Source organism: Aquarana catesbeiana, linkage group LG09 (assembly GCF_042186555.1).
Source record: "Aquarana catesbeiana isolate 2022-GZ linkage group LG09, ASM4218655v1, whole genome shotgun sequence".
NCBI classification, from domain to species: Eukaryota; Metazoa; Chordata; class Amphibia; order Anura; family Ranidae; genus Aquarana; species Aquarana catesbeiana.
The window spans coordinates 295,969,758-295,995,901 of NC_133332.1; the positions used below are offsets into that span (position 1 = coordinate 295,969,758).

The 26,144-nt window shown below is 44.1% G+C and overlaps 1 long non-coding RNA gene across 2 annotated transcripts in view; it reads right to left on the reverse strand.

Annotated features, from left to right (window-relative positions):
* Positions 1-26,144, reverse strand: part of LOC141108653 (uncharacterized) — a 385,958-nt gene that overhangs the window by 159,697 nt on the left and 200,117 nt on the right. Inside the window, exon 1 of one of the 2 annotated variants that reach the window (XR_012236104.1) lies at positions 6,771-7,433. The exons of the other annotated variant lie outside the window; for it this stretch is intronic. This is a non-coding gene — a long non-coding RNA (uncharacterized lncRNA). Of the gene's footprint in view, positions 1-6,770; positions 7,434-26,144 lie in introns of those variants that run through there. 2 annotated transcript variants of the gene reach the window in all.

Genomic DNA, 26,144 nt, shown 5'->3' on the forward strand with positions numbered 1-26,144 from the left:
ACAAAGCAGTGAAAACATCCCGGACCTCCAAATTAGTTTATATTGTCCAAGCCAATATTAACAAGATGATGGTCTCTGAGTTTTGGGATTCTGTGAACGTTTTTATCATCGTCTTTCTCCTTCATAGACAGACCATAGAGGGAATTATTATGTCAACTTAATGAATAAACTGTGAGAAGTGATCAAGGAGAAGAGTCAGGGCAAGTTGTGTCAAAAAGTCCTCTTCCACCAGGACAGTGTCCCGATGCACACTTTTTTTTCTTGTTTTAGCTGCCATTATTGAAGCAAAGATCACCCCCCTATTCTCTATCCTTTATTTCCATGTGCTGCTACATTCTTTCAAAATTGAAAGGTCATTTGTAGACACGCAGTTATGGAAGCTCGTACGACCCGTTACCAGACTCACATCCTGCTGTAATGTTTTGACCTGGCTTGCCTCGAAATTCTGCTTTAGCCTGATTTCTTGTTGCTATCCTTGGCTTGTGTCCTGAATTCATCCTCTGCCTGCTGTTTTGGTGCTTCTGCTGCTCATCTGATATCAACCCTGGTTAGACTTTGCTCCTGCTTTCTGATTTGGTACATCTGCTACCCAGTTGTGCCAGTTTTTGTACTGCATTTTTGAGCCAGCATTCCACCCAAACTCTATTCTGAGCATCCACAGCATCCCAGCAGTATCCAGACTGTGATCTCACCACACTTGTGTCATTACCTACTGCAGGACCTACTGGAGACCACTGTGCCACTCCTCATCCGACTACACTGTCACCAACTCCAGGGATTATTGGACAGGAGATGTAAAGAAAGTCAGCTTGGTCTTTACCGGTATGCGACACCATCTCCTCAACTTTAAAAATCTTAACTTTTCTTTTAAGGGCTCATTTACACTAGTGGTTGAAGAGCCGTATAACCCCACATCTCCCCCTTTAGCACAGTAGGAATTATACCCCCTGTTGCTTTCATTGTGCGTAGCTCCTGCCAAGTGCAACCCATTAAAGTGAATGGGGATGCTTTGTGAGTGCCCCACAATCGCATGCAATGCATGTGGTTGCAGCACTCTAGTGTTTGAATCGATCTTCAGAGACCAAAGCTAGTGTGAACCAGCCTTAAAAGCCCCTCCTTCTCCTATTGGTACGTAATGTGGTAGGTGACCTCGCTGATCAACTGAGAGGGTTATGGGGCTAGGCTCATCTTTTTACAGGCGTAAAGATCAGGATGTAGCTGATCATAACTGTGGCTCTAATGAGGATTTAAACATATGGGTTAACTGAAGGGAAGCTCTGCTGATTTTTTTTTTTATGATTAGCTTTGAATTGCCCAGGTTTGTGACAGGTTTACTGTAATGAACCCCTGTGAAAACAAATTATGTCTTCCCCCTCAGAGTCTAACTTGGACCTAAATCATAACATAATTCATACATGGTTGCAATAAATCTGTCCATGTTACATGATTTTATAATACAATAAAAATGTCTATATTACACAATTTTATACTGCACTATAGACCTCCAATATATAACACAGGTAAAAACATATAAGTGCTGATGCTGGAAAATTCGAGTGTGCCTAAAGCTCTGTATGAAATGTGCTGCACGCTTTCTGTTTATGTGTCAATTCATTCACATACATAGTCCATCAGAAGAGGTTTCTAAATACCCAAATGTGATAAAAAAATAAGTAAAGAAAAATGATCTAAGAAGTGTATGCATATGAAGAAGAATCACAAAGTGAACTGAAGATGTTGTGTGGGTGTTTGAATGTGGTCCAGAAGCTCATGTGCTTGCTCTTGGGAATCGTCAGTTTTAGTCTTTTTATACACCCACCACCAGGTAAAGGCACAGCAGCAGTCTCTTTTTTACTACCAAAAAGACAAAAAAATAGCAGTTAATATAAAACATACAAGCCATATGGAAAGGTAGCATACAGTAAAAAAAAAATGCTGGCAGGCAGGTCGAGGAGTTTTACCTAAAAATGCTTCTAACATTCCTGGTGAGCCAGTGCAGATCACTCCGATTGTTCTGTATGTTTGTTCTCAAATAGTAAGCAAATTCAGTATGCAAATTCAGGACAAAAAAGTTATTACAGTGGGTATAGAAAAATAGAAAAGAATCAACCCCCCTTTAAATAATCACATTAAATGCTGGATAAAACAAAAACTAAGTGAAAACAATCACTGAGTTGGAAAAGGAGCACCCCCTCCTACACTCAATCAGGCTAATCACATTCTCCATGGCACACAAAGCCATTTGACTTTCAACTAAGGATGAGCCGGTTCGGTTTGTACCAGAACATCAGAACAGGCAAAAAATTCAACACACGAACACCGTTAAAGTCTATGGTACACGAACATGAAAAATCAAAAGTGCTCATTTTAAAGGTTTATATGCAAGTTATTGGCATAAAATGTGTTTGGGGAACCGGGTCCTGCCCCAGGGGACATATATCAATGCAAAAAAAATGTTTTAAAAATGGCCATTTTTTCGGGAGCAGTGATTTAAATAATGCTTAAAGTGAAACAATAAAAATGAAATATTCCTTTAAATATCGTGCCGGGGGGGGGGGGGGGGGGGGGTGTGTCCATACAATGCTTGTAAAGTGGCGCAGTTTTCCTGTGTTTAGAACAGTACCACAGCAAAATGACTTTCCTAAAGGAAAAAGGTAGTTTAGAACTGATCACGGCTGTAATTAATTGTCGGGTCTTAGCAATATAGAAAAGTCAGTGAAAAAAATGGCATGGGTTCCAACCCCAGTCCATTACCAGGCCCTTTGGGTCTGGTATGAATATTAAGGCGAACCAAAATTTTTTAAAAATAGCGTAGAGGTCCCCCCAAAATCCATACCAGACCCTTATCCGAGCACACAATCTGGCAAGCCGCAGGAAAAAAGGGAAAAAGGGGGGGGGGGACGAGAGAGCGCCCCCCCTCCTGAACTGTACCAGGCCACATGCCCTCAACTGGGGGGGGGGAACCCATGCCTTTTTTTCAATGAGTTTTATCTATATTGCCGAGACCCGACAATTCATTACAGCCGTGATCAGTTTTAAATTACTTTTTTCCTTTAGAAAAGTCTTTTTATGACAATAACTTGTATATAAAGCCTTTTGATTTTTCATGTTAGTGTCCTATAGACTTTAACGGTGTTCCGGCGGCTCTCAAATTAGCCCCGAACACCGCATATTGTTCGGTGTTCGCCGAACGTCCAAACAACCAAAGTTCGGCCCGAACTTATGCTCGGGCCGAACTATTCGCCCATCCCTACTTTTAACTGTGATCAGCTGTGGTCATTTTGATGAGCTCTGCATGAAAAGAGATTTCCTGGAGCATTTCAGTCCCTGGTAGTGCAACTGAAGCAAACAATCAACAAATCATCACATAACAATACAGAGAAATAAAAGGTATGGCCATAATACTTATCCATCATCTATCACAAAAACAGAACCTAACGGCTGTGGTATGTAAAACTAATGGTATTTAACAGTAATTTCCCCGCTATGATCCGGAGTACCCCTGAATGAAGGGATGGTAGAGATCCAGAGTCCCGGGAAGTCCCGGTTGCGATCTCCGGGACAATCTCAGGACTCATGGTCATATGAGGCCTCAAACGTGATCATCTGTATTGTGTATAAAGTTTCTGGAAAAAAAAACAAGTAAAAAAGAGAAGAGAGGAGAGAAGAGAGGGAGAAACAAGGGAAAAGAGGGAGATAAGGAGAGAGGCTCGTCCTGGAGTTCACTACGGAGTCGAAATGTAGTCGATCCATGGGTCCCATATCTTATTAAATTTCTTGGTTTTATTACATATGGGTGAGTTTATCATTAATCATAATCCAATTGAGTTTACTTTTAACCTGGTCAAGAGGAATTATCGACTGTTTCCAGTGTCTTGCGATTGTGATTCTCGCCGCCAACAATATAAAATTAATCAATTTTACCGATTTTTTGTGTGTTTCGTCAGGTAATTTGTGAAACAGATCGGCTTCTGGAGATCTGCGAATGTTTACCCCCGTTACTGAAAATCCGAATCCAAAATCTAGTTACGAGGGGGCATTGCCACCAGTTATGGTGCTTGGTCTCCAACTGCCCGCATCGTCGGAAGCAGTTTGGAGAAGTAGAAGGATGCATCTTAGCTACCCTAGTGAGTACCAAGTACCAACGTAGGAGCGTTTTATAGTTGGCCTCTATAAGAGTGGTATTAATGGAAATTTTGGATAGCTGATAAGCAATATCTTGCCATTCAGTCATATCAAAGGTAAGGTTCAAATCCTTTTCCCACTGGTCCATATAAGCAAGTTTTGTGTCTGACTCTGTAAAAAGTATGTATCACAGATATCCGACCCCTCTGGAAGCATCTGGTATGACATGTAATTTCAAATGTTGTAAGCGTAAGGGGGCCCACCACTTGGTTAGGTTTGGATCTGGCAAACAATGCGATTTGGTTGTATCGAAATTTTTCATTAGGAGGCATTAGCAATTTGTCTTTAAAATGTTGTATAGTGTATAGTTGATCCCCATTAAGAAAATCTCCGATTCTCAGTAGTCCTTTATTAAGCCACCACTGGAACAATTGCGGAGTAAGACTAGGTGGAAACTCTGGGTTACCGAAAATGGGAGCTAGTGGTGTATAAGGGGATGATAAAGGACTGCGATTGCGTGTCCTATCATATCATAGTATAGGCGGGCGTATACGACTGGGAAACCACATTAAGGATTCTATAGCAAACGGATGGCAGGCAAGTGCTTCTATGGAGACCCAAAGGGGGACTGAGCCTTTAGCTGTGGTGTAGGCTAGCTGGGCTATTTGAGCTGATTGGTAATATGCCTGTAAATTGGGAAGACCAAGCCCCCCCATAGGTTTAGGTGTATCCGAGGTCTCTTGTTACCCCACACGAAACGCAGGACTTCAGCTTGTAAATGTTGTATGTCTCCCCTCGGGACCGCCACCGGTAAAGTCCTAAAGTAATAAAGGAGTCTAGGTAAGAACGTCATTTTTATTGAATTGACTCTGCCAAACCATGAAAGGGAATAATCTGCCCAACAACGAAGATCCTCCTTAAGTTTTTTAAATAATGGGGGGTAGTTTGCCCTATATATAGTGTCTATAGAGGAAGTCAGCTGGACCCCTAGGTACGGGAGAGAATGTGGAGCCCACTTAAAACTATATGTATTTTGAAGAGTCTGCACCTCAGCAGAGGGTAGAGATATGTTAAATGCTACTGTTTTTTGAGAATTCAGAGACCGGCCGGAGAGTCGTGAGAAATGATCTAGTAGGGACAGCAAATTAAGCAAAGATACTTGGGGATTAGTGATGTACATGAGAACATCATCGGCAAACAATGCTCATTTATGTTCCTGTTGGCCACAACGAATACCGTGAATGTCAGGGTGGGAACGAATCGCCATAGCCAGGGGATCTATTGCCAATGCAATTAATAGGGGAAGGGGAGAGTGGGCATCCCTGTCTCATACCACGCTGGACAGGGAATACTGGTAATTTATGACCTCTAATGGAAACTTGGGCTACTGGGGAGTTATATAACGGTTTCAGCAGGGAAAGGAACGTAGGGCCGAACCCTAGGGTCTCAAGAGTGACATAAAGGTAGTTCCAATTTAGGCTATCAAAGGCCTTATTAAGGTCCAGTGATAGGAGCAAGAGTTCCCGGGTGAGTGGAGCATCCCAGTTGGAACAGGCTGCTGAGATCAGGGTTATGGATCTACGAATTTGATCTAGGGTCTGATGTCCTGTTATAAATCCAGATTGGTCTTTATGAATGTAATGCTCTAAAAAGGTATTAAGGCGAGAGGCCAAAATTTTCGTAAGGATCCTTAAATCGCAGTTTATTAGCCAAACTGGGCGGTAGTTACGAACGTCAGTAGAGTCCGTGTTGGGTTTAGGAATAACACTGATGTATGCTTTATTTTCATCCAAAGGGACCGCACCTCCATCCAGCAGGGACTTAAAATAAAGAGCCATATGTGGAACCAATTGTCCAGAAATTTTTTTATAATAAAGATTAGGAAGACCATCGGGGCCAGGAGAATTATGGAGTGAGTGATTTAATAGCATCGCAGATCTCCTTGCACATACAAGGTTGGTCCATAAGGACCTTATGATCATTTGCGATGGACAGAAGGGGGAGATTCCCCAAGAATTCCATAATGGATGGAGTACTTCTATATAGATCAGCGTAAAAATCGCGGAAATCCCGAAGAATTTTTTGGGGATCCTCAGAAAGATGGCCTCCCAACAATCTCATTTTGGGGAGTGCCCAGTGGGAGTGCCTAGGGGTAAGCTTGTGTGCTAATTAAGAACCCGGGCGGTCTCGCCAATTGACAAACTTATGATTCGTCCACCGTAGTTGTTTCTCAGCCCTATTCGATTGGTGTTGGGAGCGGAATAAATTAGGAAAGTAACCAATGTTTCCCCCAGATGACCTTTAACTAGAAGGTAAAGCCCATTTCTGTCCCTAAGAACTTTGGTTTCAGCGAATAATACGCAGAGAAGCAGAGGGCCACTCCCCTCTTTTTCTCCGATGCATTTGCATAGTAGCAAAGAGGATAGTCTCTATGGAGATACCGAGGAGTAAATAGGGAGGTAAAGTGTATCTCCTGGAGAGCAACAATGTCTGCCCCCAAAGATCGGTAGTGTGAAAAGGCCTTAATCCGTTTAGCGGGTGACCCGAAACCCTGAACATTATGGGAGAGCAGATGGATATTTTGGGAGGTAGATATTACACTAGACATAGGAAACAGTCAGCCAATCATTGATAAACAGACTCACCCACCAATCTGCTAACCTCCGAATCCAGAAAAACCAGGAGAATCTCCAGGCAACCTTCAGGAAAGAACAGTGGTAGAAAAAGTTAAAGCAAAAAAAGGGAAAGAAAAAAAGGAAAAAAAACAAAACAAAAGGGTAGTCGGGCCAGGAACCCCCCGGCGCTGAGTAACATGGCATAGAAATGTAGAAAGTCATGTATAACAATTAGTAAACAGTTCAAATGTCTCAGAGCCGAAGCTCAGAGTGCGGAGGAGTCTTCACCAAAAACAGGTGATGGGAAGAGTCCTTCGAGTGAGGAGAGTGCATAGACACCCCCCAGCAGTAATGGCACATTTAAGTACATTTTTGGTCCCATAACCCCACCCAGTAGAACTAATAGAGCCACATAGTGGAATAACCATAATATAATATATAATGGGATGAACGTTAATAAAAAAAAAAAATGTCCAACCTGGAAAAGAAAACATGCACGTTAGCCGCAATTAACCAAAAATTTCAAGGTTGGCTAGAACCATTATGCAGCAGATGTATGTTATGTCAAAGTTAGCAAAAAGGCAGAAGCAGAGGCTAATGTCCCGTGACGGGACCACAGAGAAGCCGCCGCACTAAACGAAAGGTCTGTCCAGTAGTATGGAGCAAGTTCTTAAGATGAGAGGAAGGGGCTGATTTCTTCGTCGGTTTTGTTGCCCAAAGAGGGGGGGGGGGGTGGAGGGGGGGGGGTCACTGGTTCCAGGCCGGTTCCGTGATGAGGGGCTATGAGAAATGAAGCCCAATTTCAGTTTCACCCTCAGCAAATGTAGAAAATGAGTAGGGCTTGCTGTTAAAGGAGAATTGGAGCTTGAAGGGATAGTTCCATAGCGAATGTTATGTTGGATCAGTGGTAGCAACAAAGGTTTAAACGATCGCCTCTTTTGGATGGTGGCCTGGGAGATATCAGCAAATATTTGAATCTTAAGACCATCTATTTCCAGATCTGGGTTTTCTCTGGCATGATGCATCACTGCTTCTTTGATCTGGAAAAAGTGCGGTTTTACGATAACATCTCTGGGGGGGCCGCCAGGTTTTGGAGGGATCAGAGCCCTATGGATACGATCGATTTCCATATGAATGTCATCAATGTCAGGTACTGCCGCTTGCATTAGTGAATAAGTGACGGAGGTGATATCTTTCACATTTTTTGGAATGCCCGAGACACGAAAATTATAGCGCCTGGAGCGATTTTCGAGATCGTCGATTTTCGAGTATGCTTCCTCAAGGCGATCTTGTAAGTCGGTTATCATATTCGAATTTTGGGACACTCTGTGAACTGTATCATCTACTTTTGATTCAAAGCTTTCCAGCCGGTTCCCCAGCTCCTGGAAATCCTGTTTTAGGTCTAGGGTCAGTTTGTCAGTAGCCTTAGACAGTTCTCTCTGTAGCAGTTCTGCAAAGCGGGCTAAAAGTATTGGGTCTCCTGCATACTGTGGCTGAGCTAGTGCAATAGCAGGAAAATCAGTAGCATTGTCCTGGTCTAGCTCTTGGCTGCTGGGCTGGCTGCAAAAAACGTCTACCATCTCTCTCTCGAGAACAGAGGAGGTGTGGGAGTCTTGGCTGGGTGACAGGGTTGCAGCCTGTGAGGGAGACCGTGCAGTGCCAGGGGATGAGCAGCGTGTATTTGTGTGCTTACCTGTGGCTGGAGAAGAGATGGAGAGGCTATTTTGGAGGTTGCTCTGACCAAGAGGTTTAGTGACCTTCTCCTATCAGGGCGGCTTCTCCTCTCTGGATGCCAGCGTCCCTCGTGTGTTGCAGCCGGTCGCCATCCTGGATTCCCTGCTTGTAGCCCGGAAGGAGTAGCGGGGGCCGCCCTGGGGCTTGCCACGTGACTGGTGTGGCATCCGCTATGTTCCCGGTCCTCACTCCTTGGGGATCGGGCAGTTAGATGTGGTGGGTGAGGTGTGGGGCTGCTTAATTTACTAAAATGTAATTATTTGGCCTCAACACCAAACAATATGTCTGTTGGAAATCCAATACAGCTCACCATCCAAATAACACCATTCCTACAGTAAAGCACGGAGATGGTAATATCCTGTTATGGGGGTGTTTCTCTGCAGCAGGGGCTGGAGCATTTGTCAGGATAGAAGGAAAAATGCATGGGGCAAAATATCAAATTCTTGAGGAAGATCTGCTACCATCTGCCAGAAAGTTGTCAATGGGAAGGTGGTCGACCTGCCAACAAGATAATGGCCCAAAGCACACAGCAAGCATGACCACACAGAGGTTGAAGAAAAAAAAAGGTAAATATCCTTGCAGGGCCTAGTGAGAGCCCAGACTTAAACCCCATTGAAAATCTGTGGAATGACTTGAAGACTGCAGTCCACAAACAGTCACCATCAAATTTAACTGAACTTGAACAATTCTGCAAAGAAGAGTGGGCAAATATTGCAAAGTCTAGATGTGCAAAGTTAGTAGAGACATATCCCAATAGACTAAACACTGTAATTAAAGCAAAAGATGGTTCAACAAAATACTGACAGATGGGGGTGATCCTTTTTACAACTCAGTGATTCTGTTTTTTATTTTTCAGTTGGTGTTATATCTTTTACTTGGATGTTATACAGCTGATAAACAAAAACGGTGTGTCTTAAAATTCAGGCTGCAAAGCAACAAAATGTGCTTATTTTAAAGTGGGTTGATTCTTTTCTATGCCCACTTTATATCACAGAAATTAGGAATGCATGGTTTATATTTGCAGGCCATCAAACTCCTATCCAGCATCAGGTACCTACCTTTGTTACCGTATGGGTGATCTGGTCCTGCTCCTTCCCTCACTGCTGTAAGCCCATCTAAGTATGTGGGCAGGTTGAAACAGATGCTGTCCCAGCCGGGAGGGTAAGACTTAATGCCTTTCCCAGTTCTTTGGTCTTTTTGGCGGGTTCTGCTTTAGGTCTGGCCCACTTATCCTGTGACATATTAATTGGGTCATTGGTCCGGAACAGGGAGTCCCCCGTGGAGGACCTCAAGAGTAGGAGGGGGGAAAGAAATTACTAGACATGCACTGCCAAAAAAATTGTTCATTTTTGTTTCATTTGTTTTTTTCTAAAAATTTGGAGATTCAAAAAATTCGGAAATTTAAATTCGGAATTCGGAAATTCAAAAATCTGAAAACAAGAAAGGAAAATCCAAAAATTGGAAAGAACAAAAATCCAAAAATCCAAAACTTCAAAATAATAACTAATAAGAACTATTAAATTAGAGGTATTGGAATTTCCTTTAAAATTTGTCTGTTAGTGAACATGAAAAATACTTATTTATCTGAAGTTATGAATTACCTGAAATAAAGAATGGAACTGAACAAAATAAATAATAATAATAAGTTTTCATTATTATTATTTATTATTATTAATTCGTTACGTTCCATTTGTTTAGATACGGCATTCGTTATTATGGATAATTTGTAATTTGTAACTAAGGATAAATACATATTCATTACGCTCATATTCATTACGCTCACTAACAGCCAAATTTGAAAGGTAATTTCAATACATATAATTTAATGGTTAGTAATAGTTAAGTTATTATTAGTTATTATTTCAGATTTTCAAACTTCCGGGTTTTTAAATTTTTGGATTTTCGTTCTTATTTTCGTATTTTTGATCTTTTGAATTTTCAAATTTTCATTCTTATTTTTGGATTTTCAAATTCTGAATTTTCGAATTTCCCAATTTCTGAAATTTCGAATTTCCGAATCTTTGAATTTCCGAATTTTCGCAAAATTCGTAAATTTCCAAATTAACGAATTTGTCTAAATTTGTTAAAAAAATTAATTGGAACTAAATGAATTGCACATGTCTATAAAGCACAGAAAGAGAACTCAGAGGTTGAGGACCCGCATCAGGTTTAAGGCCCATAAGGGACTGAGACAGAGAACAAGACCAGTCCTGACCCATCACTACATATATGTGGAGTCATCTGAACTTGGGGTTCACCCTGAGGATACCAGCACTGGTCTGTGCCACAGAAGGACTTGCACCTACATGAAGATGTCTGTAAAGGACTTATGGGTGCTTGGACTACACCTTAGCAGCTATGCTGGGGCAGCACTAAAGCCTGTAGTTAGAGATAGGGAATTCTGAATTAATAATGCCAGGGAATGAATAATGCTAGGGAATTCGGAATGAACAATGCCTTGCCTTTTGGACTGTAAAATGTCTATTTTGCACTTATTGAAACGTTGTCCATGCCTGGTCTGAAGTTATTAAAGAGGTCTATCGCAAGTAACAGGCACATGGAGCTTAACAAGTGGGTCTTAACACACTGGGGTATGAAGGTATTCATGTGGAATAGAGTAAAGACACAAGTAGTTGCCAAGAGTAATGGAAGAGTAACAAGCAGCCTGTCGAGGGCATGTACCTGTTATAGGTGGAACGGCCTCTAACAGCGAGGGAGATGTTGTTGGCTCTACTTCTGCCAGTGGTCTGTCTCCCACAGCAACCGGAGAGGATTGCACTTCAGAGGTTCACATCCTGTACAGTGGTACAGAGGTTCAAGAGTTAAGTTGAGTTAAGTACATGTGTGGCACCTGCGCAGAGTGCATAGTGGGGCCCACTCTGCTAATGGGGATTAGTAGTGGAAAACGCTGGACAGGTGGATGTGGCTCAGCGTGTCCCTTCAAAATGCAGACTACAGAGGTGTACATTGGCACAGGGAACTAAGAGCTAACTGGAGAACCGTTGCAATGCAAATGTACATGGTGTACGTTCATCTCTAACAATGAAGGCCCACCTTAAGTTTGAGTATTCCCTCGCAGCAGCCTCAGCCTGTCCCCGGGGAGTTAACCACTTCAGCCCCGGAAGATTTGGCTGCTCAATGACCAGGCCATTTTTTGCGATACAGCACTGCGTCATTTTAACTGACAATTGTGCCGTCATGCAACGTTGTACCCAAACAAATTTTACTTCCTTTTTTTTCCCACAAATAGAGCTTTCTTTTGGTGGCATATGATCATCTCTGTGGTTTTTACTTTTTGCGCTATAAACAAAAAAAGAGTGTCAATTTTGGAAAAAAACACAATATTTTCTACTTTTTGCTATAAATAAATATCCCCGATTTTATTTTTAAAAAAGCAAATTTTTTCCTTAGTTTAGGCTGAAATGTATTCTACATATTTTTGGTAATAAAAATCGCTATAAGCGTATATTGATTGGTTGCGCAAACGTTATAGCGTCTACAAAATAATTAATATTTATGGCATTTTTATTATTATTATTTTTTTTTTTTTTACTAGTAATGATGGCGATCTGCGATTTTTATCGGGACTGTGATATTGCGTTGGACAAATTGGACATTTTTGGAACCATTGACAATTATACAGTGATCAGTGCTATAAAAAATGCACTGATTACTGTATAAATATCACTGGCAGGGAAGGGGTTAACATTAGGGGGCGATCAAGGGGGTTAACTGTGTTCCCTCGGTGTGTTCTAACTGTAGGGGGAATGGGACTGTCTAGGAAGAGAGTGAGATAGATCGGTGTTCATACTTAGTATTTATTTATTCTTAGTATGAACACACGATCTGTCTCTACTCCCCTGAAAGAACCAGGATTTGTGTGTTTACACACACAGATCCCGGTTCTCAATTTGTCACGAGCGATCGCGTGTGCCCGGCAGTCGCCGCACCCGCCGGGCACTCGCATCAGCCTCGGCACATGTCCTAGTGGCCAAAAGGCAAAGCTACATAAGGCAACGTAGTTTCGTCCAGTCGTGCCATTCTGCTGCAGTACAAACTGCGGCGGGTGGTTGGCAAGCAGTTAATGAACATGACACAAATCAAAGGTATGCATGTGCGCAGTGGAGTGACCCAGCAATAAAGTGCCTAATGTAGTCCAGAAGAACCCACTCTGGAGTAGGCCTCCTGTGTGACTCACACCTGCTGCCCAACAAGTTAATGGGGAACATGGAGGATGTGATGACCAACCACTAATGCCCCTTACAAGTACCTCTTAGCTTTCAAGCTGAACTGAAAAATTATGACAGAACAAGGAACTGAACTCGAGGGTGTTTTATATACACATGCATGGAGATTTATCTTGATTTTTTAAAAGTAAGGATACTATTTATTGTCCCTTTAGGCCGGAGTGCCCTCAGTTACATTTAGAGCATTTTACAGCTAAGTTTTAGCCTGCTTGATCTTTGTTTATATTTTCTGGGCTCAGTAGATCTCTAGTAAGTTCAGGACATTGATTAATTCTGTCTGCTGCAGGTGAGTTGTCTCCAGTAGTTACCTCTCGCACTAACAATGCATACGTTGTGAATATTTTTTCTGCCTTAGCCAATCACTGAGGGGTTTGCATATTTACTGCAAACTTACAGCAGAGCCTTTGTCTTCTCTACTGGGCTTCAGCCTGGTCAAGATGCTGCTGTGAAGTCTTTCTTACTTGGGCCTTATCCCATTCTGGGGCTTGTGCTGAAAGCCTAAGGGATGCAGGCTGCCTGCTGGAGAATTCATCCAAAAAAAGCAAGAACATGAAGATATCTACCTGTCTTGAGCATCTTAGAAGTCCGCCATGTCAAGGAATGTCCTGGAGAGCTTGGGAGAAGGTGCTACCAAAGGACATTGCATGCAGACCTCACTGCTCAACACTTTGAGGTACCCGTGACTGCTCACAGAGTCAAAAACCTAGAATCTATTTAAGGTATAAGGAAGACCATTTGTCATTTAGCAAATAGTGACCACTCTCATAGTCACTGTAACCCACTTGGCTGTTTTTAATAGGCCAATTACTAGTAGGAGGCTACTAGAAGACCTGAGATATTTTGCCAATTCTGGAAATACTAGAACTCTAGCCCTCCCTCCGGAATTTACTGGACAATAAACTATAGAAAAAAGTCTAAAATGACCAGCACCCAACTTTCTTTCTACTTTACAGTAAGCCAAAGATTCTGCCCTGAGAAATTAAAATGGTTGTATACCCCTGAAATGAAAAAAAAAAAAAAAATCACCTTCTGTTAAAAAAAAAATGAACAAATCATTTCCTTCTATAGTGTGTACTACCTCAAGCCAAAGTACCTAGTGTGAATCTTGTTTGCACTCTCCTTCATCTTCTATCTGCATGGGTCACTTTTGACAAGCTACTTTCACACTGAGGCGTTGGGGGCATCGGCGGTAAAGGGCCGCTATTTTTTTTGCTGTGTGCTGCAAGCCCCCCCTGCAGCACACAGCAGGTGATTAATGGTCTAAACAGGTTTCCCTATGAGACTGTGTACAAGGGGGTGTGTCTATTCCCTCCACTCAGGTGTCAGATTACACGCAGCTCTGTGCTGTGCAGTATGTGACATCAGATTTCCGCCCCCCTACCTCCTGGAAGCTCAGAAATGGCCTTGATGTATCAACTTTGAACAACTGTAGAGAGGTCTAAAGATAAACAGGTACAACCTATGTAGGAGGATTTGTTTCATCTCTGTCTACCATCTGAGGCCAGTCACTTCATTGGCTATATGTAAGCATTTATGACCACTTTAAATACTAGCCTGCCACACAGAAGCGTAACTAGATCCTTCAGGGCCAAGGTGCAAGAAACCATGAAGGACCCCCCCTAACCCCCCCATTCCATCCAAGCCCTGGGCTTCCAGTTCTGGGAAGGTATCTATGGACTTCCTCCAAGAACCCTGCCTCCCGCGTGCCACCTGGGGTGTGCATCCAGCTTGCTCTGTGACACAGCTGATCACAGATCACGATAACATCAGGATATCATGGAAAAGGGCTAACCACAGCCGCCCTTTACCATGTGATCAGCTCATCACATGTAAACAGACTTGCCAGTTATCGGCAGTCCTTTCTTCCCACGATGTGTCTGTTTGAGGAAAGGAGAGCCATTAACCAGCAAGACTGTCAGTAACATTGTTTACACTGATAATCAAGGCATTAATTATCAGTGCAAAAAAACTGATAACAAATTACAGCGCTCGCAACCCTGTAAAAAATACTCATCAAATAGTGTGCAAATATATCCCAGAAATATTCTCTTAAAGTGGTGTTCCGGTGAAATTATACTTCTTAAATAAAAATACCCCTATAATACACAAGCTTAATGTATTCTAGTAAAGTTAGTTGTTATTTTATAAACTTACAGCAGGCCGTGGCCATCTTAAGTCTGGGCATCTGAAGACAGACTGTATTTCTTCCTGGATCTCATCCTTGCAGATCTCGCACATGCTCAGTGCAGCACAAGCAGTGTAATAGGTTTCAGGTCAGGTTTCCATAGCAACGGCAGTGTCAGAGGAAGTTGCCGCCCCTTTCCAGAAGGCATTGCAAACAGGAAATGATGTGATGGGCCGCGGCCAGGGAGGAGGAAGTGAAAAATGAATACAGCAGATATACAGTAAGTGATGAGAAAAAAAATTTTAAAAATATCCAATTCGTTTACAGTGCACAGTTTAGTGAGGGACGCTGAAGAGTTGTGAAAGTGGGTGGAACTCCACTTTAAGGTGCTCTTATGCTACAAATATATAACACTTGCAAAGGTTGAAAATTAAATAGATATATACAAACACATCAAAATGATATAATATTAATGAATTAAATAATGTCCCAATAAAAATGCACTTTTGCTCCAATCTTTTACAAAGTGCAACGTGCTCCAAATTTCCACTCTGTGGTGTGAGACACTCCCCTTTTATGTCCCCACTGAACAGATCTATTGGACCCCTAGCTTTTCAGTCTAAGGGTCAAACAAGCAGAGATCCAGCAGTGGCTGATGGCTTGAACAGGTCCATAAGAAATCTCCCCCAGCGTAGCAGTTTATAAATGGAAAGAAAGGGAATGGTGAAGTTCTGTAAAATAGGTGTTTATTGCGCAAACATCGGTTCCTACTTACAAAACACCAAGATCATATGGGCATGTGTATTACTCCAAAAATACAATCCAGGAATGCTGCATCCACCAAAACCGGAAGTGACGTTGTATGGACTTGCCACTGGAAATTACGTAATTTCACCCTCACATAAGGTGTCATTAAGGATTGAGCACCTTGCCCTCCCACAAGGCATCATCAAGAGACGTCGTATGGACCCGACACCGGAGATGTCAACGCATTTCGTCCTCCCACAAAGCTTTATCAAGGATGACGCCTCTGGGAGGGTGAAACGCGTTGACGTAATTTCCAGTGCAGAATCCATATGACGTCACTTCTGGTTTCAACGGAACGCACGCTGGATGCGGTGTTCCTGGATTGTATTCTTAGAGTAATACACATGCCCATTTGATCTTGGTGTTTTATAAGTAGGAATCAATGTTTGCGCAATAAACTATTCGTTCCCTTACTTTCCATTTATAAACTGCTATGCTGGGGGAGATCTCTTATGGACCTGCTCAAGCTGTCAGCCACTGCTGGATCTCTGCTTGTTTGACCCTTAAACTGAAAAGCTAGGGATCCAATAGATCTGGTGAATGGGGACACAGAAGGGGAGTGTCTCACACCACAGAGTAAAAATCTGGAGCACGTTGCACTTTGTAGAAGATTGGAGCACAAGAGCACTTTTATTGGGACATTATTTAATTATTATATCCTTTTGATGCGTCTATATAATTGCTATCAACCTTTGCAAATTTTCTACATTAATTTGTAGCATAAGAGCACCTTAAGAGAATATTTCTGTGATACATTTGCACAATATTTTGATGAGTAGATTTTGCACGGTTGTGAGCGCTGTAATTTATTACCAATTTTTTTGCATTTTCTCAAGGTGTTTAGCACTTTGTGTTCAGCTGCTGCAAGTTTCATTCACATCATATATATATATATATATATATATATATATATATATATATATTTTTTTTTTTTTTTTTCACCTTAGCACAAGTTTTTACAAATTTAGTGCTCATCAGTGCCACCTATCAGTGCTGGCTATCAGTGCTTAAAGTGGGGTTCAACCCAAAAAAACAAAAATACATTAAAAATCCTAAAAAAAACCCCAAAAAAATTTGGATATTTTTTTTTAAACTTACCTCTAAATGCCTGTTGCTAGGGGGTCCCTCGTAGTCTGCCCCTTCCAGTGCCTGGGCTGGTGACATCACTTCCCCCTCGGCACAGGAAGGGCTCCGCTCTGCTCCCTCGCCGCTGTCAACCATCTGGGACCCATTACAGGTCCCAGGTGACTGAGCGGCCAATCACGGCGCTCGCGCATGCGCAGTGGGTGCCAGGCTGTGAAGCCACAGCCCGGCACCCACAGTTGCAATGCCGGCGCCGCTGAACGGAGGGGGAGACGAGCGGGGCTTCGATCCCCCGCATCGCTGGACCCTGGGACAGGTAAGGTTCCAATTAAAAGTCAGCAGCTGCAGTATTTGTAGCTGATGACTTAATTTTTTTTTTTTTTTACCCGACCCCCTGGGTGGAACTCCTCTTTAAGTGCTTATCAATGCCAATTATCAGTGCTGTCTATCAGTGCCCATTAATGCCGCCTATCAGTGCTCATCAGTGCCACCTATCAGTGCTCATCAATGCTGCCAATCAATGCCCATCAGTGCTGTCCATCAGTCCAACATATCAGTGCTCATCAATACCATCTATCAGGGTCCATCAGTGGTGCCTATCATTACCACATATCAGTGCTCATCCAAGCCCCCCTATCAGTGCTACTTATCAGTGCTCATCAATGCCCCTTATCAATGCACATCAGTGCCACTTATCAGTGCTCATCAATGCCACCTATCAGTACCCATCATCAGGACTCTGAGCTGAGAACATCTCTCTCATACAGCCCAGAGCCTGCACTGACCATTCCTACTCCCTCCTCCCTTGCACGGACAGGACAGGAGAGGGGCGGGAGGAGGAGTAGATCAGCTCTCCCATGTCCTGTCCATGTGAAGAGGAGGGGAGCTTTCAGTGCAGGCTCTGAGCCATAGAAGAGATATGCTTTCAGCTCAGAGTCCTGCAGCAAGCAACCTTGCTGGAGCCCCCCTACATTGGGGAATGATAGGACGGCTTATCCCCCCTTTACAGCTCTCACCTGCTTGGTGACCCAGATCCCGGCAGCTCAGGGATGTTTCACTCTTGGGAGCAGCAGGTTGCTTGGTGTGCCCTGATGTCAAGGTGTGTTTCCGAGTAGCTCAGTGTGGAGCTGAAAGAGAGGTGCCCGGAGGCAGCAGAGGAAAGCTGGATAGGAGGGGCAACGGGGCAGTAACATATAGAGGAATCAATTCCTGCCTCCTGCAGCTGCAGAATGCCTGCAGGAGGAAAAGGAGGAGGAGCATTTAGCGGCTGCAGGAGGCAGGGATCGATTCTGCTATATTCCGCCCCTCCTATTCAGCTGTACAGAGGGGCCTCATGTGCCCCCTAGAGCATGGGGTCGGGTTACAAGTGCAACTCTTACGACCCCTGTAGCTACGCCCCTGCTGTCAGACCAACTAGGGGGTGATTCCCAATCAACCAGAGAAGAGTGCAACAGTTGCAATTTTACTTTAACAGATTTTTATCACATAACTTGGTTTTGCTAAAGCTCTGACAAGTTACATAGTTACATAGTAGGTGAGGTTGAAAAAAGACAAGTCCATCAAGTCCAACCTATGTGTGTGATTATGTGTCAGTATTACATTATATATCCCTGTATGTTGCGGTCATTCAGGTGCTTATCTAATAGTTTCTTGAAGCTATCAATGCTCCCCGCTGAGACCACCGCCTGTGGAAGGAAATTCCACATCCATGCTGCTCTTACAGTAAAGAACCCTCTACGTAGTTTAAGGTTAAACCTCTTTTCTTCTAATTTTAATGAGTGGCCACAAGTCTTGTTAAATTCTCTTCTGCGAAAAAGTTTTATCCCTATTGTGGGGTCACCAGTATGGTATTTTTATATTGAAATCATATCCCCTCTCAAGCGTCTCTTCTCCAGAGAGAATAAGTTCAGTGCTCGCAACCTTTCCTCATAACTAAGATCCTCCAGACCCTTTATTAGCTTTGTTGCCCTTCTTTGTACTCGCTCCATTTCCAGTACATCCTTCCTGAGGACTGGTGCCCAGAACTGAACAGCATACTCCAGGTGCGGCCGGACCAGAGCCTTGTAGAGTGGGAGAATTATCGTTTTACCTGTGGAGTTGATCCCTTTTTAATATTCTGTTTGCTTTGTTAGCAGCAGCTTGGCATTGCATGCCATTGCTGAGCCTATCATCTACTAGGACCCCCAGGTCCTTTTCCATCCTAGATTCCCCCAGAGGTTCTCCCCCCAGTGTATAGATTGCATTCATATTTTTGCCACCCAAATGCATTATTTTACATTTTTCTACATTGAACCTCATTTGCCATGTAGTCGCCCACCCCATTAATTTGTTCAGGTCTTTTTGCAAGGTTTCCACATCCTGCGGAGAAGTTATTGCCCTGCTTAGCTTAGTATCTGTCAGACTTACAGGTACCTGACTGATGAACCCGCTATGGCAGGGGAGGCCTCCCGTACGTATCTGGTTCCCCGCCCCTGGTGGTGTAAACAGAAGGCACAGGGGCGCAGAGTGGTAAGAGAGCCTGGCAGGTGACTTGCGGAGGTAAGGCCCAGGATCCTGATGCTTATGGTCTGGAAGTCCTAGAAAGTAAGTGTCTAGGCAGCTGGTGCAGAGCAGGAGCAAAGTGGGCTGGTCCGGTCATAGGCAGAGTTGGCAACAAACAGTAAGCGAGGTACAGAGGAGCAGGCAGGCTCAAAGTCTGGGTGACAGGCAGGGATGGCAGCAGGCGGGCAGTGTGGTACAAAGGAGTAGGCAGAGTCGTAGTCAAGGAAAGCCGTGGTCAGGTGCACGCGGATAACAAGAGGAGTCCAAAGGCAGGCCGGGGTCACTTAGGCGATCAAACAGGCAAACAGGAAGGAAACAGGAAGTCAGGAACTGGGAGCTGCAGATCGGACAGCACTGAGCAGAAGATTCCAGCAAACTAAGTAGGGCGGCTGGCGCCAAGCTCCGTGCGCACGCGCCCGCATATCGGCGCGAACCGGCGCACACTGGAGCGCCCAATAGCCAATCTATTCGGAGAACTCCTCTGACAGTATCGTCTGCAAATACAGAGATTGAACTGTTTATCCCATCCTCCAGAACGTTTATGAACAAATTAAATAGGATTGGTCCCAGCACAGAACCCTGGGGAACCCCACTACCCACCCCTGACCATTCTGAGTACTCCCCATTTATCACCACCCTCTGAACTCACCCTTGTAGCCAGTTTTCAATCCATGTACTCACCCTATGGTCCATGCCAACGGACCTTATTTTGTACAGTAAACGTTTATGGGGAACACATCATCAGTAGGGTAAAACTAACCTGTCTCACGACGGTCTGATCCCAGCTCACGTTCCCTATTAGTGGGTGAACAATCCAACGCTTGGTGAATTCTGCTTCACAATGATAGGAAGAGCCAACATCGAAGGATCAAAAAGCGACGTCGCTATGAACACTTGGTCGCCACAAGCCAGTTTTCTCTGTGGTAACTTTTCTGACACCTCCTGCTTAACACCCAAAAAGTCAGAAGGATCGTGAGGCCCCGCTTTCATGGTCTGTATTCATACTGAAAATCAAGTTAAACAATGACCACAAGTAATATACAGCTAAAGAAAAACCCCTTTAAAAGTTGCAGCTGTGCAAAAAGTACTTTGGTAGGTACAACATTTAGCATTCTTGATGTGCGTGTAAATTGTACATTCTCATCATGTTAACAAGGTTATCCTCCTGGTACTCTGGTTCCATATCATGTTCCAATAAATTGCTACACGGTTAATTGGTTAGTGACTAAATTATCTTTATGTGGCTTTGTGTGCCGGTTGTAGGGATAATTACACTGTAAATTCTGTTGGGATGGTGATTGCTACACATGAATAATATTACTAGAGTAAAGTGTATGGCGATGCTTAATGCTGGCATTGGAAAAATAAAACAGGGCAATGTTGAAAAGTAGGGGCCTTACTAGCAAAAACTGCCAGGGTATCCTGGGCATATGGTTGTGTGTATGCCTGCTATAGCAAATGGTAGGTGTGATTAGCATTGTTTTAAGCTGCATAGTCACATTGTGACCAATCGTCCTAAAGGAGATCTTTCATTAAAATGAAAAGGTCCACTAATTAGTTCTAGGTTCCCTTCCCCTGAAAAAAGCACTGCATAGTAATACTTGAAAAATGTACCGGCAAGGGAAAGTTAATTTATATACTTAGTGTTTGTTAACCCCCCCCCAAAAAAAAATGGATTCTGCTCCTTTAAAGCATGTTATATGACACTGCGCTTGTCCTGTGTCATTTGGATCCCTTTAACACCTACAAAACCTGTTCGATCCTGCTAGTTTCTCCCTACCCCCCTGTAAACTGACCACGGTGTATCATGGCTGCTGAGACCAGACACCATGGTCAGTTTACGTGCCTCTGTCATCAGCAGCCTGCTATCTGCTCTCCACTCTGCTCCTGTGTCCTCCTACGCCTCCCCTCTCTGTGTGTGAGCCGCCCCCCCTGCTGCTCTCATAACACTAACCTGTATAAACCATCAGCACTACCTCTTATTGCAAGGTCCCCCTCTGCGAATGATTTATAAATATAAATGCTGTAAATACCTCATTTAAGAGCAAAGATTGTGATCACATAACCAGTGAGCTCTCTCCTCCAGACTGACATCAGCAGAGGAATCTCAGCCCCGGCCATTGCATCTCTTAGAGAAGAAAAGGAGAAAGCTGGCTAGTCATGTGATCACAATCTTGGCAGTGAAATTAGGTATTTGCAGCATTTATTTTTATAAATCACACACAGAGGGGGATACTACAATAGGAAGCAGTGCTGATGGTGTTTACAGGTTAGAGTGGCTTAACAACCACTTAAACCTGACTTAACATGATGCTCTGGGGACGATGAGGATTTCTAACAAAGAATGTGTTTAGATGTTCTCATTTAGTTGCTGGCTGCAGGAAACCTGTTTTACTCCTTTTCTTGTTATCACCAATTCCATAAAAATTACGTAGCACCACAAATGTATACTTGGCTTTGTTTTCGGTACTGGGAAGTGGATGGAACCAAGAGATGGTGCTTGGAGGTAGGTAGGGGGCAGAGACAAGGGGTGAATCGGAAAGGGGGAGTACCTGCACCTATTCTCTGAGAGAAAAAAATTCCTGATAATATTCATAAATATTAAAGTGTAAGTAAACCCCCCCTATCATTTTCAGCCAAGGAAGCTGCCATCTTTACCTCTGTTTAAGCTACAACTGCCATGATGCTGCACATGTGATCAGTTATGACACCAGCCATTGAATGGTTTGACAGTTTGGTTGAGAGCACAACCAATGAGAGTGTAACATTTACGGCAAGTGCCGGAAATTAAACTGTTTTATGGATGGGTTTACTTCCACTTTAAATAAGAGTTATACCATTAATAGCATAACTATCAGTAGGGCCACCAAAGCCTGGAAGGTTTTGCGTTATGATCCATGCAAAAAAAAAAAAGATTACCCTTATTCGCAAGTTTAGAGATTAGGTATGGAACTAACCAACAGGTAGGTACAGTAATTTAAAGAGAAAACAATATATAGAATGAAAGTGATTGTAAAGTCTCATATTTTTTTTTCTTTAAAAATAAAAAACATGTTATACTTACCTGCTCTGTAAAAAGGTTTTGCACAGAGCAGCCCATCCCTCCTCTTCTCGGGTCTCTCTTCGGTGCTACTGGCCCCTCCCTCCTCTCGAGTGCTCCCACAGTAAGCAGCTTGCTATGGGAGCACCCGAGCCGAGGTACAGCTCCCTGCGTCCATTCAGACACGGAGCCGTGACCCGGCCCCCTCTCTCTCCTGATTGGCTAACTGACTTTGATTGAGAGCAGCAGGCGCCAATGGCGCCACTTTAATATGTCAGAGATGGAGAGAGGTTCCCAGTTCTAGGCAAAAGGGGCGTTTACTGGATTCTTTTGAAATCTAGATTACCTAAACTTGACTAAAATGTTTCCCAACAGCATGATAGAGTCTTTTGTCCCTCCTTTCTTTTATCCCTAACATTCTCCTATTCCCCTCCCCTCCTCACTAGGGATGAGCCGAACACCCCCCGGTTCGGTTCGCACCAGAACCCGCGAACGGACCGAAAGTTCGCACGAACGTTAGAACCCCATTGACGTCTATGGGACTCGAACGTTCGAAATCAAAAGTGCTCATTTTAAAGGCTAATTTGCATGGTATTGTCCTAAAAAGGGTTTGGGGACCCGGGTCCTACCCCAGGGGACATGTATCAATGCAAAAAAAACTTTTAAAAACGGCCGTTTTTTCGGGAGCAGTGATTTTAATGATGCTTAAAGTAAAAAAAAAAAAGTGAAATATTCCTTTAAATATCGTACCTGGGGGGTGTCTATAGTATGCCTGTAAAGTGACGCGTGTTTCCCATGTTTAGAACAGTCCCTGCACCAAATGTCATTTTTAAAGGAAAAAATCTCATTTAAAACTGCTTGCGGGTTTAATGTCATGTCGGGTCATGGCAATATGGATGAAAATCAGTGAGACAAACGGCATGGGTACCCCCCAGTCCATTACCAGTCCCTTTGGGTCTTGTATGGATATTAAGGGGAACCCCGCACCCAAATTAAAATAAGGAAAGGTGTGGGGCCACCAGGCCCTATATACTCTGAACAGCAGTATACAGGCGGTGCAAACAAGACAGGGACTGTAGGTTTGTTGTTAAGTAGAATCTGTTTGTAATTTTGAACATTTTTAACGTGTTTAGCTCCAGCCAAAAAATCTTTTCTAAGCTTTTTGGAAAACATAGGGAAGGGTTATCACCCCTGTGACATTTGTTTTGCTGTCTTTCCTCCTCTTCAGAAGATTTCACCTCACTTTTTTGTCCCAATGAAAAATGTTTTTTGAAAATTTGGGTTTTTTTGTGGAACAAGGATTGGAAAGCATCAGTGGAAAGGAGAACTTGTTTTCCCATATTAACTCTTACAGGAGAGAATTTCCCTTCCTAGGGGTAGATTTCATCTCACTTCCTGTTGTCTCCTTCCGTTTGCAAGTAGGAGTCGTTTGTAAGTTAGATGTTTGAAAGTAGGGTCCTGCCCTATATACTCAGCAGAAATTTGGGCCTTAGGTGTTGCTGTGGCCACAACACTGTAAGCCCTCACAGGGCCCTGCTGTGAAATATTAGATCAAGAATTGTAATTACATGCCCCTGTTGAACAGGAGCTGAAAAATTAGGCCTTAGGCACTGGTGCTGGTGCCACAACACTGCAACCCCTCACAGACACTCTAGTTGGAACGCAGGAACGAGCCCTGCTGCAAATTATTGCTTCAAAAATTGTAATTACACGCCCCTGTTAGACAGGGGCAGAAAAATTGGGCCTTAGGCACTGGTGCTGGTGCCACAACACTGCAACCCCTCACAGACACTCTAGTTGGAACGCAGGAACGAGCCCTGCTGCAAAGTATTGCATCAAAAATTGTAATTACACGCCCCTGTTAGACAGGGGCAGAAAAATTGGGCCTTAGGCACTGGTGCTGGTGCCACAACACTGCAACCCCTCACAGACACTCTAGTTGGAACGCAGGAACGAGCCCTGCTGCAAAGTATTGCATCAAAAATTGTAATTACACGCCCCTGTTAGACAGGGGCAGAAAAATTGGGCCCTAGGCACTGGTGCTGGTGCTGGTGCCACAACACTGCAACCCCTCACAGACACTCTAGTTGGAATGCAGGAACGAGCCCTGCTGCAAAGTATTACATCAAAAATTGTAATTACACGCCCCTGTTAAACAGGGGCTGAAAAATTGTGCCTTAGGCACTGGTGGTGGCGCCCAGAACCAAAAATGTTCTTACAAGCTATCAGCGTGATGATTGAGGAGGAAGAGGATAATTACTCAGGGATAGTCACTCAGCATCAGCATAGGCAGTCTTTGAAGGGATCTGAGATTTCAAAAAAAATTATTCGGTTACATCAGCATCAGGTGCTTGGTAGCTGGTGGTGATCCAAGACTCATTCATTTTTATGAAGGTCAGCCGATCGACCGAGTCGGTGGACAGACGCACCCTGTGATCGGTTACCACGCCTCCAGCAGCACTGAATGTGCGTTCCGAAAGAACGCTGGATGCAGGACAGGCCAGTAGCTCAATTGCATACTGTGCAAGCTCTGGCCAGTGATCCATCCTCAAGACCCAGTAACCCAGAGGATTTTCGGTGGGAAAGGTGTCCAAGTCTGATCTTGCCCCTAGGTATTCCTGCACCATGTAAAACAGACGCTGGCGATGGTTGCTGGAACCGATCATACCTTGGGGCTGCGGACCAAAAAATTGTCTGAACGCATCGGTCAGACGGCCACCTTCTCCACCGCTCCTTCTTTGACTGACCGAAGCCTCAGCAACACGTTGTCCAGAAACAGGAGTTTGTAACCTCCCAGTCTCTGGGAACGCGTTGCACAGACCTTTCTGCAAGGCCTCCCGAAGATGTTTCATCCTCTGCTCCCTCTGCGATGGCAAGATAAGGTCCGCAACCTTACCCTTGTAACGTGGATCAAGGAGGGTTGCCAGCCAGTATTGGTCCTTCTCCTTGATACCACGAATACGAGGATCCTTACGCAGGCTTTGCAGGATCAGGGAGGCCATGCAGCGTAGGTTTGCTGAGGCATTCGGTCCGGAGTCCTCTGGGTCACTAAGAACGACATGGTCCGCAGCCACCTCCTCCCAGCCACGTACAAGTCCATGTGTTTCTTGGGACTGATCCCTTAAAGACTGCTGCTGATGCTGAGTGCCAGGCTCCACCTCCATACTGACACAATCTTCCTCCTCCTCCTCTTCCTCCTCGTCCTCTTCCTGTGTGATCGGCGGGCACGCAGGAACACTGTCTGGATAAAGGGGGCCTTGAGAGCTAAGGAAGTCCTCCTCTTCCTGCCTCTGTTCTGCCTCAAGTGCCCTGTCCATTATTCCACGCAGCGTGTGCTCCAACAGGTGGACAAGGGGGACAGTGTCACTGATGCATGCACTGTCACTGCTCACCATCCTCGTGGCCTCCTCGAATGGTGACAGGACAGTGCATGCATCCCTGATCATGGCCCACTGGCGTGGGGAAAAAAAACCAAGCTCCCCTGACCCTGTCCTGGTGCCATAGTCGCACAGGTACTCATTGATGGCCCTCTGCTGCGTGTGCAGCCGCTGCAGCATGGCCAACGTTGAGTTCCACCTGGTGGGCATGTCACAGATTAGGCGGTTCTTGGGCAGGTTAAACTCCTTTTGGAGGTCCGTCAGCCGAGCACTGGCATTATATGACCGGCGGAAATGCACACAGACTTTCCTGGCCTGCCTCAGGACATCCTGTAAGCCCGGGTACCTGCCCAAGAACCGCTGCACCACCAAGTTAAGGACGTGAGCCAAACAGGGCACATGGGTCATTTGTCCCTGTCGGAGGGCAGAGAGGAGGTTGGTGCCATTGTC